This window comes from Gymnodraco acuticeps, unplaced genomic scaffold, assembly GCF_902827175.1.
Source record: "Gymnodraco acuticeps unplaced genomic scaffold, fGymAcu1.1, whole genome shotgun sequence".
Classification (NCBI taxonomy): Eukaryota; Metazoa; Chordata; class Actinopteri; order Perciformes; family Bathydraconidae; genus Gymnodraco; species Gymnodraco acuticeps.
The window spans coordinates 433,355-449,754 of NW_022990545.1; the positions used below are offsets into that span (position 1 = coordinate 433,355).

General features: G+C 40.4%; 1 long non-coding RNA gene across 1 annotated transcript; it reads left to right on the top strand.

Annotated features, from left to right (window-relative positions):
* Window positions 1–3,721: 3,721 nt before the first annotated feature.
* LOC117553420 lies at window positions 3,722–12,598 on the top strand. The gene is made up of 3 exons (XR_004570146.1): window positions 3,722–4,131; window positions 6,983–7,123; window positions 12,189–12,598. It is a non-coding gene; the product is annotated as an uncharacterized LOC117553420 (long non-coding RNA).
* The last annotated feature ends 3,802 nt before the right edge of the window (window positions 12,599–16,400 follow it).

Sequence of the window (16,400 nt, forward strand, 5' to 3'; positions counted from 1 at the left end):
TGTTGCTTGCAAAAAATCCCCAAGCTTCAGACACGCCCACCGCCAAGCGTCAACGCACGCTGCTGTGTGGACGCTCCGTTAAGTCAAGGCCTGTGCAATGAAGCATGAGCAAAACGGTTTTGTAATGCTGCATGCAAACACACCATGTTTGAGTCTACAATTAGCTAACAGATGGGACACTGCTCCTGTCATTAGGCATATTTCCATCCCTCAGCAATCACATGGTTACAACAAACCATCATTCACAAATGATAGACAGGATGGTACCAGGGAACGCATGCATGATATGAAACTGTATGCATGGCAATGACATTATGGTGAAGAATGATATGGGACAGATGGTTGAATTCATATTGACCACACACTCACATATCCAGATATAATGTATGCAGATGTTTTAATTATTAAGAAGCTTTACAGCAGGTCACTTATGAAGCTCCATGATATTGGCAGAGTGTAGAATAATCCATGTTGGCATTAACTAACATTTACAAAGCTACAATAGCCTGACTGCTAATCGCCACTTCTTAGATACAAACATATTGATATTAGCCGCCATAGGCAAGCTTAAATCATACAGAAAGACAGGTGTTGACTTTTTTTGGATGGATATTGTGTTATGCAAATTGGCAATTTTATATTTTTGGCAAGGTAACAAACCTCTGCCTCAGCTAACAGCATCTCATAGTTTATTACTGACAATAAAATAATAGGATTATGACAATGACGAATAGCACTAACGAAAATAATGGCCGGTATCCCTCCATTGTGTGGAATCCAAAGTAAATTAAGGGCTAAATCAAATGCTTTTCATTCAGAAACTGTCAAAGAAATCACCGTATAGCACATCTAAAATGTAAAAAATGGACCGTACCAATGATAGATGTCTGATTTAAATACCTTTATGCTCAGTTTTGGCATTGGCTCATATGACTAGTTTTTTATGAACATATAAGACAAGATAAGATGAAACTTTATGTATCCCCTTGGGGAAAAACAGGAGTTAATAACAGCAACAGGGTCAGAATGAAAAACAGGATTCAAATTAAAAAGTTGTGCATTTGTATGAACATGTTAAATATATTTACATAAGTATGCAGATGAGAGTGCAGGTTAAAGTCTGGTGTTATGTTTGAACACAGATATTAAAGGTCCCCTATTATACTGTTTTTCATCAATATATTATAGGTCTCAGATATATACAGAGCCTGTCTCTGATTGGCTGAAACACCAAACAGATCATTGCAGCACTACCCATAATCCCCTCTGTTTCAGCCCTGTTTCCAAAGTGCTGATTCTCTGTCTGTTACTTTAGATGAAAATAAGGAGCCCCTCCCCACGCCCCTCTGAGAGAGATTTGGTTACAAAGAACTCAATGGTGCTCTAGGAGGAGATTCAGGTGATAAGGGGGGGGGGGGGGGGGGGGGGTTTACCTTGGTTGGTGATTGGCTAATGGTTACACAAGACAAAACATCGTTATGACATCATAAAGTGGCCAAAATCTGATCAGCTCATTTTCAGACAGGTTTTTATAGAAATGGATCAGGACAAAAAGAGAGAGAATCTTTTTTCCTGACACTTTCAGAATCTCTTTCCACAGAGGGGACACATGTTGATGTAGAAGAGACATGAAGAAGAGGGGACACATGTTGATGTAGAAGAGACATGAAGAAGAGGGGACACATGTTGATGTAGAAGAGACATGAAGAAGAGGGGACACATGTTGATGTAGAAGAGACATGAAGAAGAGGGGACACATGTTGATGTAGAAGAGACATGAAGAAGAGGGGACACATGTTGATGTAGAAGAGACATGAAGAAGAGGGGACACATGTTGATGTAGAAGAGACATGGAGAAGAGGGGACACATGTTGATGTAGAAGAGACATGAAGAAGAGGGGACACATGTTGATGTAGAAGAGACATGAAGAAGAAGGGACACATGTTGATGTAGAAGAGACATGAAGAAGAGGGGACACATGTTGATGTAGAAGAGACATGAAGAAGAGGGGACACATGTTGATATAGAAGAGACATGAAAAAGAGGGGACACATGTTGATGTAGAAGAGACATGAAGAAGAGGGGACACATGTTGATGTAGAAGAGACATGAAGAAGAGGGGACACATGTTGATGTAGAAGAGACATGAAGAAGAGGGGACACATGTTGATGTAGAAGAGACATGAAGAAGAGGGGACACATGTTGATGTAGAAGAGACATGAAGAAGAGGGGACACATGTTGATGTAGAAGAGACATGAAGAAGAGGGGACACATGTTGATGTAGAAGAGACATGAAGAAGAGGGGACACATGTTGATGTAGAAGAGACATGAAGAAAAGGGGACACATGTTGATGTAGAAGAGACATGAAGAAGAGGGGACACATGTTGATGTAGAAGAGACATGAAGAAGAGGGGACACATGTTGATGTAGAAGAGACATGAAGAAGTGGATTTCGCATAATAGGTGACCTTTAAGCAAACCCTGCAGCCTGATTGGTGGGTTTTAGGTGGGCAGCAGTGTGTGATGGGATCTTATTTGGGTTGGGTCTGCCTCTCTCAGCCACAGTGAGCATGGCTCATCGCAGACAGCAGCCTTCAGGGGAATTATGTGGAGCGACCTGGCACCGCAGCACTACATTTTCCAGCACACTGCCTCTTGGGTTTTGTTGACAGTGAGTAAGCCTTGCATTTACTCTGCCAGTCAATAAATCCCCCTCTCACCAAACCAATGGGAATTGATGGATCATTGCAGGTGCTATTTTCTTCCTGGATGTTATACTTGTTTTATAAGGAAGTGTGGTTAGTTTTCTGTGTGGGTGCACAGAAGACAGATGCAAACATGCATATATTTGCATAGAACAACGTGGTGTATGTGCATGCAGCCTTCAGCTTCAGGACTCACTAAGACAATGTAGTTAGATACATAGAAGTATACTGTACATGCAGTGGTGGATTTTACAAAGTGTTGTGCAGAAAGTGTTGAATGGTGCAGGACTGAGTCTTAAACCTGGAAATGAGTTAGCATTAAAGCACTTTCGGGTTCCCTCGGCGAGTTTTTGATTAGATTAATAAAACATATGGTCACTACAATCTTGTAAGATGTTCACATTTTATTAAACGACATAAAAAACAGTAGATAACCCAATGGTGGTATACTGTATGAAGCTTTTATGTGTCCTAAAAATGGCGGTTGCTAAATGAGACTGCTAAACGTCACCACACTGAACATTAGCCGCCTTTAGCTTAGCGGTGTTAACGTGAAGTCATGTGACCATAATGTGTTCCTCAATAGCTTAACCTTAGTTCTTTCTGCGCCTCAGCCTTTATAAAAGTGGTGTTAATAATTGGAGGTTCTGTATATCTCAAAACCTGTCAATTGTCATAAATGTGTGTTTGCCAACAACATCACTCTCTGCAATATGTAATGGATTACATTGGAAATCCAGTTGGCATTTTGTTGAGGAAACCCTTGTCGTGCTAACTTCTGGGTCGGCCTACAAAAACACACATCACTGCACCACTCAATAGAGGAATCCACATTTCTAGTTGTTTTTTATGTTTTAAATCCATTGAAACCTCAGCAATCAAGAAGGCAGTCATGTGTTTACGGCCGTGTGTGTGTGTGTGTCGTGTTTGAGAAAGCACTGGGATCAAAGTCTCACACCAACCCTCAGTGCAGCGCAGCGGGAGGCGAGAGGTGTTTGTGCTCCTAATCAACCTCCTGCACAAAAACCACTGGCTTTGCCTCACGTCTCTGTTTCTGGAGATAACACGACATACCGTTGTGCTTGTTTAATTTACAACAATGGTCCGACTTGTCAGGATGAAATAATCAAAGGAACTCCCGGTAAGCAGAGATTTTTGTGAGCCTTGTGGGGAGTAGCGCATGCAAGAGCAGCATATCTGATTAAAATAGTGTCAGCATTGTGAGCCGAGGCCCCCCCGACCTTAGGTAGTTAAGCAATTATTCCTGTGTGAACACTCTGGAGACTGTGCTTGTTCCAGCTGTTCGCTCTCTGAGTGTGACAGCCAGCTCTTAACCTCACAGAGCTGACGACCGACATTCATCAACGTATTGTGATGCCTACTGCAGCTCCATTTCCAAAAGATATGGATTGGATAAGAAGGTACGTTTATTTATATCGCACATTTTCAGACACAGAGGCAATTCAAAGTGCTTTACTTCATCATTAACACACAATAAGGAGACAACAGAAAGGAACACAGTAAATAAACATCATGGAATAACAGATTCATAAAAACCATGCATAGAAGAGATACAGAATAGTTGTAAATACAGTAGGTGCTAAAATAGACTTCTGGGTAAGCAGCTGAAAAAAGTAATTTTTTAGCCTCGACTTAAAATAACTCAGTGTTGGTGAAGACCAGAATAAGTACTTTTGTTGCGTTGCAACAGCATAAAAAAGACAAGGCATTGACATTAGAGAAATTAAAAGAGTAGAAATAAACAATCCAAAATGTAAAAATCTCACATAGAAATAAAATAGCATTAAAAAAGTATAAAATACACATGTTGAAATACAAATGTACAGCAAGTAGGTAATACGTGAGGAGGGAATAGAAAAGTGCAGAATGTAAAGTGTTATATAATATTCTTCCATGTAAGTTATTGATAATCACTTCTGCAGAACTGACTTGGAGTGCAACATTGGAGATGTTGATGAGCCATTGACTCGGAAATGGAAATGATAGCCATCGTTTAATGTTGGGTTTGTAGTCTGAAATCAAAGGACACTCTCTTGATAGAGAATCCACATAAACAGTTACCCAAAATACACCAATTAACTTTGGCTTTGTTTTAAATATATGAAACCCATCATTTTAACCTTTATTGTGGCAACGGTAGAAATATCAACAGATCCACGCCAAACTCCCTACAAAGTGCATTCATGTGGGGATATCAGGATACCAGGAATGTAACAGGCGATACAAATACCAGTACAATGTTTCAATTCTACGGTAGAAAACAAAAAGTCAAAACAGATAATATTAAAACCGATAGTGTTGCCTCATATACTGAAAGTACTGAAAGTAACTTGATACTCAAAATGGGAAATGTCCTCCTCGAATTGTATCTTACGCCTGGTCCTATTTGTGTTCTTACAAATTAAAAAAATAAATTCTCAAATATGATATTAAGCTGATTTTGTTCAATCTAAACTAAATGCATCACTGGTGACAATTATGCAAGCAGCAACCCAACATCCTGTTTCAGCAGGAAACTTGTTAACCGCAATGTGTTTTATCTCTGTCAGAGAATGTGTGTACCTCTCATACCTCACGTGTACTACAACACATCCACATCCACATCATCCTCTCTATAACATATGTAATTCAATTTCAGATACATTGTATATTATAAAATGACATTGTAATAGTTTTTGAATGATTGCAAAGTGTGTTGTCAAAGTGTGATTGTTACATATTTACCTATAGACAGGGGTTCAGGTGGGATTTGCTATGTTGGGGGGGGGGGGGGGGGGGGGGGGGCTCTGTGTCCATGAGGGTGGGGCGGGTAAAAGTCTCATTGAGATTAAAATCTATATATATATTCAATATTCAATTACACACATCCCTTTCTAAATATCCAACGTTTCTCCAACTGCTCTCCACTTCAAATTCCAACACTGGACATTTTTCCGTTGTCATATGTTACTGTACGTAGTTTTTCTTACATTAGTGTTCATATTTCTCCATATAAAGTTATAATAGTTTACAAATAGTTGTGTTGTTGGTATTTTTCTTAAAACGTAGCTCCTCTAACTGTGTTAATGTTTGCGCCCCTATACACCTAATCAAATTATTTGTATGTGTAAACGTCCTTGGCAATAAACCTGATTCTGATCCTGGCCTATCTGAGCCCCAGTACCCCCCCCCCGGCTGGATTGCCTATAATAATAATAATAATACGTTTATTTAGTATAGCCCCTTTCACAGGAACACAATTCACAAACTGCTACTCAAGAAACAACGAATACAAGAAAAACAGGTGCCATTATTCAAGGTTAACATAAAAACAAGACATGTTAGACAACGAAGAGTCCCAAAAGGAACAAACAAAACAACATCACACACATTTCAAGAAGACACAAAGGCCGATTTAAAAAGATGGGTCTTCAGTTGCCTATAGAACTCTCTCCGAGGCCATGCAGTGAAATACATTTATACTCAACCTACTTTTAAAATAAAAAGCACCCCTACAGAGATCAGAGTACTGCACCAACTCCAACCTTTAACAGATACACAGCCCGTTAATCTCGCTTCATAGCATCGTCTGTCTCTACAGTGACGACTAATGAACCAATGCACCCCCTCATGCTCCCTATAGTGTGTGTGTGTGTGTGTGTGTGTGTCTGTGTGGAACAGCCTCTTGTCAGCCGGCTGTGTTCAAGTGTCAGCTCGGCTCCCTGGATCAGCTCCTTTTCAATGGCACCACCTCCCCTCTAATCCCTGCCTGTCATTCCCCTGCATTCACAGCACATTCACCCCCCCCCCCCACACACACACACACACACACACACACACACACACACACACACACACACACACACACACACACACACACACACACACACACACACACACACACACACACACACACACACACACACACACACACAGCATAACAGACGTCTCAGTGTACTCACACATCTCTGCCTCTCCTCCACTCTCTTTCCACTCAGTTCATGTCGATTTAAGTTTGCTGCATATTAAGAAAAACCTATGCAGTATACAATAAGATGAGCTGGTGTTACCAACAGGGCATTTCAAATTACAATTAGCAAATGAATGATGTGTTCAGTAGTGTTTTTAACATCTCTGTGTTTCTCTTTTAACTGAATTTGCTTCTTGATGTGATTTAATGTCATGCCAGTAAGACCTTAAAGCATTGATTTGACAGCGTTTCTCTCTCGTGTGTTTCCCTCTCCTCTATGGTAATGTGCATTCCTGCCTCAGTTCAGCTGCCATGACAACTCTTTTCTCCTGGTTCTCGGTGGGACTGGAGGGGCTTTACAGTCTCTACAGTCACAGACAAGCAGGGACACCTCAGCCGAGGGAAAAGGCTATTCATGCGTCAGGAACGGAGGCCATTACTGTGTAAGTGTGGTTATATTCTTCCATGCGATGCAGAGGGAAATGTACAGCATGCATACTTGCAAACCTTGAGACCTCAGAAATCGGGAGCATTTCAAAACCACTGCCGGAGCTGTTAGATTAACATTAACATGCTTATTGTAGTTGTAAGTGCACTGCCTTGCGGCCTGTAGCACCATCCTTGATGGAGCATATGTGTGGACTGGACCTGTGTTTTACAGGAAAGGAGTGAGCAGAGGGTCGAGTTGTCGATTCTTGTTCAGTTTTCATCTTCCTCACCCTCTCAAACTTTGAGTTGCTCGCGCTACTAAAGAGACGCGCTACCATGGAAACCAAACAATGGTGTAGCTGTATTAAAGTCCGAGTGGAAACAGTACTGAGTAAATCTGATTTTGTCAGAAATCGGGATATGACCCCGGGAGGAAATCGGGAGAGGGCAATGAAATCGGGAGTCTCCCGCGAAAATCGGGAGGGTTGGCAAGTATGAAGCATGTCATGTGATGATCTGTATTCTCACGGAGGGGATGTGACAGGGGGGATACATGTTTAACATGGAGGGAAGTACCTCTGCTTTGGAGTATTGTACTTTATGGTTTGTTGAATTGTGTCATTATTAGTAGTACTTGTTGTGGCGGCTATATTCCCATTGAATACGGCCGCTCTGAGGCTAAACTTCGCTCATTGATGTGAGGCGTGTAAATAATAACGTCTGTACTGAACTCGACGTTTTAAGGATATTTAATATTGTAAATCAAAACAATAAACAAACAGAATCATACAGTCAACAAAATATAGCAAGCTCACCCCCATTGTCATGCCATTAAACCTCCACATATACCCAGTGCCCTAAATACCCTTAAACAACCTATTAAGTGTGTGTGGTGTTAACAAATAATGAAGATAACATAACTATAAACGCAGGCTACCACAGCGTTTTGGCTCCTACACTTGTAATAGTTAGTTCAGAGAACATGTACATTATGTAATTTACCTGACCCTTTTGTCCAAAGCAACTAACATACCCTTCACTATTATAAACATACGGGAGCGATGTAAGGTTAAGTTGCTGAAGGATATGATAACGGGGACTGGGGAACGGATTTAGTAGTTATTGTAAAAGTTAATTCTAATTAAGTTGTTATATTGTTTCTGGATGTTCTAAACACTGTCATTATAGTATGTATAGTAAATCTTGACATACATAGCACATTATGTCATTAACTATACATTACAAGACATGTTATTTAGCATTTATCCAATACACTTCAATACCATAGACATACGGGAGCATTTTGAGGTTAAGTTTTGCCCAAGGACACTGTGACATGTTGACTGCAGGGAGTGGGGATCAAACCACTGACCCTCTTATTGGTAGACACTAGGGGTGTAACGGTTCACAGAAGTCACGGTTCGGTACGGGTTCGGTACAACAAGAAAAAGCAAAAAAAAGTCCCAAATACATAATTACAAGTTTGTTGTTATTTATGTTTGAACAGTAGTGCAAGTTTCAGTTTAAAAATAAGAAACTGACATTTTGAATAATGAACTGTTAAAAACAAACCACACACACTCAGATGGCCATATTATCTATAATGGCTGATGTCAAACAAAAAGGTTTCATCAAGCTGTAAAACTAAAAAGAATGTCTTGAAAATATTACATCATAAATAATAAGAAAGTGTTTCAAGAGCGCAAAGTCGTTGAAAAACATATGCCAAAAGCTTCCGTTATTTATTTTGGTCTCTCTGCTTTCATGTCTATTGGTTTATCAAAAACAGCGGGGATCAGCTGTTGAACTGCTGCTGTCTTTTGCCGGGCTCCGGTGATTGGCAAATCTGGCTGATGCCTTCTGATATGATTTAGCATGTTTGGCGTGTGTTTCATTAGCATACCGCACCGCTGTCGAACAACGCCGACACACCGTCCTCGTCCGATCCACCACTCGCACTCCATCGTTGTTGTAGTCCACAGGGAACCCGACATGTTACAACACAGCTGATTTAGAAGAAGCAGGTGGGTTCTAGCTCCTGTGTGTTAACTGAAATCGCAATACTAACTTTTCTTCTTCTTGTATTTTGTTCGTTTTGTTGTTGTGTTTCTTCTTGTTCTTCATTTGTTGTTTAAGGGCAGCTTTTAGGCGCAATACCGCCCCCTGGACTATATATAGTGTAGTGGATACTGCCCTGAATGACAGACTTTTTTCCCACCCGTAAAAAAAGGCGTATTCGTCGTGTGACTGCGTGTGCCGAACCGTGACGTCCGAACCGTGACGGTACGGGACGAATACGGATACCGTTACACCCCTAGTAGACACCCATTAACCCCCTTCAGCTGCATTCATTTGAGACGCAATGTGTTCTTTACTCGATGTGAGATAGAGCCTTGAGGTGAATACAGCCAGTTATGTTTCATTTACCTCCTCTGCTAGCTTTGGCCACTGTATCCCAATGAATGGTCAGCGGAAATTGATCGCTTTATCCACAAAGATACGCTTTTACCTATACAATTTCTAACACCTCAAAAGGGATACATTGATTGTTGTGAAATTTGATCATTTCCCCTTTAAACCAAGAATCAATAACTCTCATGGATTTCTTTCTTTCCTGTAAGGCATGCTGAAGGTTAAGCATGACCTGTACCTCAATGACTCTCTTTAGGATTACATAAAAGCTCCATTGGGAGGGTTACTGAAAGCATCTCTTAGACAAAAGGGACATTACCAAAATAAGCCTTCACATTAGTTACGTTAGATAAGCAAATGTGTTTTGCAGATTTGTAGATGCTCCTTGATATCATCATCTGCTGTTGGGATATTCTTAAGGCCATGACACACCAGGCCGAAATCGGCCGTTTTCGTTAGTCGGACGACGAAGCGTGCCCTGTCGCTCAAACTCAATTTGGCCGACGCACGGCCGATTCAACATGTTGAATCGGCCGTGCGTCGGCCACAGGCAGTCGGACAAAGAAATCACTCTGATTGGCTGTTCAGTTAGCGAATCAGTGCATGAGAAGCGAAACGGTTGCTTGAGAATGTCTTCCACAAGCAACACTCCAATGGCTGATAATAGTACCATCACCAGTACCGCACGAAACATGTTTTCGATGGATGAGAGTGAAAATGGAACGCACACGCTATTTGTTGTTTGTTTATATCACGCAGTCTGTTCTTCTTCTCTCGGTTATCACGCAGTCTGTCTTCCGGTTGTTGCCTCTTTTGAATGACGAATACACACTACCGCCGCCTGCTGGTAAGGAGAGTTATTGCCACTCACGCATGCGCAGTTCGTACGTGCTTCTTGGCCGTCGGCTGAAGTCTTTGCGGTGTGTTCCAGTGCGACACATGGCCAAGACGCAGAGACGTGAGGCGACGCAACAGTCGGGGTCCGTCTGTGTGAGTTATTTGGTGTCAGCTTGGTGTGTCCGGGCCTTTACAACTCAGCATGCTTTTAAAGTGCTAAACCATGAGACTAGAGTTGAGCTGGCGACAAATGGAAAGATGGTTTCATAGCCACATGTGCCTAATTAAGTCAAATGATCGAATAGTCATCAATTCGAGGTCTACAACAAATTAGAATATAACTAATGATACATGTTTCATTCTGGACCAAAGAGGAGGACTGACTGACCAACACACTGATATAGACGTCAGTAGAGGTCAATTTAAATTCACCATGAGTTCGACAGACTCAGGTCAACAAGTTGTTTTGTTAATGTACATGTGTAAGGTTACAGTAGATTCAATGTCTAACTCTCCACTAACAGAACATATGTAAATATATTCAAAATAGAGGGTATAAAAACCCCAGTGTGTGTGTGTAAAGTTTGTATTGCTGGCAGTGCTGTGCTGCTGAGTGTTCAATAAATCCATGGGGATGTATTCCCAGCTCCATTAGCCGTTTAAGACTTTCTGCAGAGTTGGCTGACTGACGGTCGGTTCAGTCAATGTTGCTTCAGATAGCTCCGTCACTCCTGCAAGGTGACTGTGGCTGCAGCAGAATGGGATTGACCTTTGACCCCCCTGCTACTCAGCTGTGATACAATGCTGACACAATGGACTTTCACGCCCCCTGAGTATCTCTCATTCTGTCTGCCTCACTCCAAAGTCCAACCCTGTCTATTATCTACTTGCTTTAAGAGCTGGTTAATTGAATCACACATCATAAAAACACTACGACTGACTTCTGTGTGTGCGTTAGAGTGTGAGTGTGTGTCTGCATGTGTGTGTGCGTGTGTGTGTGTGTGTGTGTGTGTGTGAGTGTGTGTGTGTGTACCTACCTCCAACCTTCCACCCTACAGAGTTGGAGAGAGGCCTACTGTTGCCAGCCAAAGACAGTGAATCTAAACTGTGTGTGTGTCCATATGTGTTTGCAACCAGTGAATATTTACACTTAATGCGCTGTATATTAAGAAAAAACCCAGTATAACATCAGATGAGATAGTGTTAACAACTGGGTATTTAAAATAAACAAATTCACAAATGTATATTCGCGAATTCAGTGTTCAGTAGTGTTTTTAACATGTCATACATCTCTGCCTCTCCTCTCCTCTCTGTCCACCCAGTTCAATTCAGTTCATATTTAAGTTTGCTGCATATTAATAAAAACCTATGCAGTATAACATCACATGAGATGGTGTAAACAATAAGGGTATTTCAAATAAACAAATTCAACTAGCAAATTAATTTAGTGTTCATTTTTTGTTTAAATTCACAAAGACAGTCAATCTAAACTGTGTGTGTGTGTCCATGTGCGTTTGCAACCAGTGAATATTTACACTTAATGCGCTTTAATTTGAATAAGGTAAATGTGGATTGTTGGCGAAGCGATTTCACTGTGATTAACAGCAGTGCAGATGGTTTACAGATGACTTTTACAGAGGGAATTAACTCTTAATATTTACAACGAGGCCAACGCAGAGCGCTTGGCAGCTGCTCGGCTGTCTCCAATGCCAGAAACAAATAAGAAATGTGGAGTCATTCTCAGGGCACAGATCACACCGCAGCCTGCTGTTTACACACATACTCTCCTTGGTTGGCTCTGATCACATCACATGCTTTGTTTTCCAGCAGATTAGGTGCAAAGATCAACTGTGAGCAACAATAGCAACAAGGAAAGCAAGAAGAGATGTGTGTTTGCGCTGTATAACAATCTAATTAGAATCAGGCATGGGTCGATACATATTCAACCATTTTCGTTATTAAATGACTATTCAAATTCAATGGAAGGGTACACATGTATACGTCAAATAAAAAGGAATACATTATTATTATTATATTATTATTATATTATTATATATATACATAATATAGCATAAAAGAAACAAATGTATTTGAGTTTGTGTTTTATTTGAGTTTGATGCATACAAATACTGTACTGTATATGATGATTGTTGAAAATGTATTTTTACCATAGAAGGCCAGCTCGACCATTTGGTAGAGGCTCATAAAAACAAAACTGTGTGGTCAGTCAAAAAAAAAAATGTGTTTGTGCTTATTTGATAAGAAAATGCAAAACAATAATTTTTCCATGGCTTTTTTCTTGGTCCGGCAGTTAAAGGGTTAAAAAGTAAACATTGCTTCCATCCCCTCATCCATCTTGTATCACTGTCCTCTCTCTGTACATAATGGGCAGCCTAATGATGATATACGCACAGAGACATCTGGGCATCTCACTAAATATGAAGTACAGTTCTGCAGAGATTTCTCAGTAAATGATCTTGCATCAACACATGTGGAGTAAACTGTAGCTTCTCGTAAAAGAGTTATTAGATTTGTCAGTCATTAAATAAAGCATCCAACACTTCAAGTGGCCGCAGCTGCGTTCAGAAAGCAGTCAGTTTCATCGAGTTCACACTGCGAAGCTTGAGTTTATTTTAGTGTGCTACTGAAGACATCAAGAAGTGACGACTACCATCCTACAGCCATGTGAGCAGCTTTTTGAGAAGGCCATTAGGCACAGTGCTGCTTTGTGTCTTTGGATGCACCATACCAAAGCAAATTCCTCGTGTGTTTAATAAAAACGATTCTGATTCTGATGTGTTGTTTGCTAATATCAGAAATCTAACATGCTTATAATGACACTGCTAACAAGCTGCTGTTTGGCAGGTATAATGTTTACCACCTTAGTTAAGCATTAACTAGCATTTGATAATAACACAAAACACTGCAAAGTGACGAGGTTGTTTTTTTGTTTTCAGGTATTCCTTATAAAATAATTATTAGGCACAGCAGTGCTTTGTGTAATTTGCTAACATCAGAAGGCTAACACGCTTAATCTAATGTTTATCAGGTATGTTTACCAGCTTAGTTAAGCATTAACATTTGCTAATTTGGACAAAAATGCACAGACAGCAAATGCTGATGAGGAAGTTAGTATTTTCAAGCTATTCCTCATAAAATAATTATTAGACACAGCAGTGCTTTGTGTTATTTGCTAACATCAGAAGGCTAATACGCTTTAGCTAAGGTTTAGCATTAATATTGTTTACCACATTAGTTTTGCATCTTAGTATGCGAACATTTGCTAATTAGTGCCAAACACAAAGTAGTAGTTTATGGATATACATCATCAACTAATCACTGGTTTTGGTTACAATTATTCTTGAGGAAAAATAAATGTCTTCTTTGCATGGATTCAACAGCCTTCAAAATCACAATTTCCACCAACAAAAGTAATTATGATTCATCGTTAAGGGACCCTCAATGTTTATACAACATTGAATGGCAATTTATTGAATATTTGTCAAGACATGTTGCTATAGTATAACCCACATGGAGGCCCTAAAGTAAAAGTCAGTGGATTATAAATCAGTAGGAACGTCCCGAAAGGATTTAGTACATTTCACAGCAATCCATCCAACATTTGTTGGGATGTTTTTAGTTGTTGAACGGTCTGATGGACCAACATTACATCCCCAGAGCAACAATGCAAGAAGTGTGACTGAAATGTGAGACTGAAACCCAGATTCCCTTCGGCTCCGGATGTCCCTACTGGCATATTCCCATTGTGTTCATAATATCTTCTGCCAGTGAACATACTAGTATAGAGTTATTCCTATTCCATGCTCAACTTCTAATTTATTCGCACTGTGCAAGTATATTTATTAGCATTCCAGCTTATAAAACCTTTTATCAATACATTAAAAAAAACATTGAAATAAATCTGGATGAGTTTTTATTGTAAATCGTCCAACTACTTCACACCCTGCTGCGGTTCACTAGCATCTCAGTGTGGGATCATTTTCTGCCACACTGGAATCCAAGCATAATATATATAAATTCAGCAGAAATGACCGCAGACCAAAATGCTCCGAGTTAATCTTGTAACACAGTGTCCCAATGTACACAGTACTGAGCTCCACTGGTGCTGAAAAATAGCTCACTGTAGGCGTATTACAGCCACACTGGGCCCATTGTGTGTGAGCTGTATAAAATGTTAGCTCCAGATCCATTAAAATGCAGCCCGGCTGGCTGACCCCCCCTCTCACTGTGGAGAGGGAACATGTGTTTAAATGTACAGTTATAAAGCATGCATATCTCTAATGGCTTTTCATATGCTTTCTCACTCTCAATCAATGCAATTTCAGTCACGAAGGTAAAGGAAACCACTAGCAAGTCAGCAGCACTTCATCATTCATGCCTTCGGGAAATATAATTGGTGTTATGTGCATAGTGTCTAGTCATGTGATCTCCATTAAAAACCACAATGACATCCTATCCTGTCACCCCCGCTCTGAGGACGTTTACCTGCTGGAAGGAGAAGAGAGGAATTATTAAGTGCAAATCACAGTGAGGTGCTCCTGCAGGGAGCTCTGCTAATCAGCGTAAATTATGACTTTAGCAAAACACAGGCTTTATCCGAGTGGGAGGGCTTAAGGGTAGTCGCTCTAGTAATGATGTTCAGTACTTGAAGGGTGGAGGGGTTAAGCAAGGGGAATGCAGATGATTTAATAACCTATTGAATTATTGGTTGCCTGGTTGCAAATGTAAAGCATTGTCATTGCAATCAAATGGCTTCACTTCAAAAAGGCAGCTTTGTGTGTCCTGTGGACAGAAGGACACAATAATATAATCATCATTTACCAAGATTTTCAAGATCCAAGGCTTTATTGTCATGTGCACATTAGCTACAGTGTAGATATGGCAATGAAAAACTTAAAGGGGACCTATCATGCAAAATGCACTTTTTTATGTCTTTTATACATAAATATGTGTCCCCGGTGTGTCGGGAACTCGTCAGAAAATAAAACTCTCTCTTTTCCTCCGTACCCAAATCTCTAAAAACGGGGGAACAACGGAGCTGATCCAGATTTGCGTCCGATATGATGTAATATCTGAAATGTGGACCCACGGCCCAATCAGAAACTTTGCTATCAGAAACAATGCCCGACTGTTTTGGACGTAATATGGTCGGTGTTCACATTAGCATCGCTAACACTCAGAGCTAACCTGTACTGGAGAGCATGTGTGTGAAGAAGCAGGAAGTAAAAACTCACCTTGTGGTATAACCGGCAAGAGAGAAAGCCTTTGAGCTCCAAACTGTTTCAGAGAGAATCCTTGATAATCCATGATATTGCGTTTCATCACGGCAGTATTTAGTTTAGACAGTAGCTGCCGGGTCCCGCATGAGCTCAGACCCCTCCTTTTTTTTTGCTATCCATTTTTTTCAATATGCAAATAGATGAATGTTTATGGATGTTCTTTACAGAGTCCAGGTGTTAAATAGCGTGTTTACCCTAAAAGGAAAGCGAAGTGTGTATGTGTGTTTGCCTGTGATATAGTATAACCTTGTGACTGTGCTACAAGCGTTTCTGCTCATACATAAATGTCCACTAAATGTCTAAGTATGCATAATCATGCATGGTTGCACTCATTTGCTTGTGTTTTCCTGTACATGTCTCACAGGATGAAGATGTAGGAGTTTATACTTCCATATTTATGTGCGGGAAACACATCTTCACATTACACACAACAAGAGTATCGGACTGTGCAGATTAGTTTATGTAACTTATCCCTTCCTTAACGTGTGATTACAATTCTTAAAACACATTCAAATGAGACAAAGTAGGCAACAGATATAACAGTTTCACATTGAACCGTGACATGTCAATCTTTCCGGAGTTTTTTGGACAATAGAGCCGTTATTTCAGCCCAAAATGTAAGAAGTGTTAAAGAATATTAGCCCTAAAGCGAATAAAGTGTTTTAATGACTGAAACATTTGGCGAGAGCAGGGAGCTGGAGATTTGTAGTTTCAAGATAAGCGCTCATAGTGTCTGAGAGAG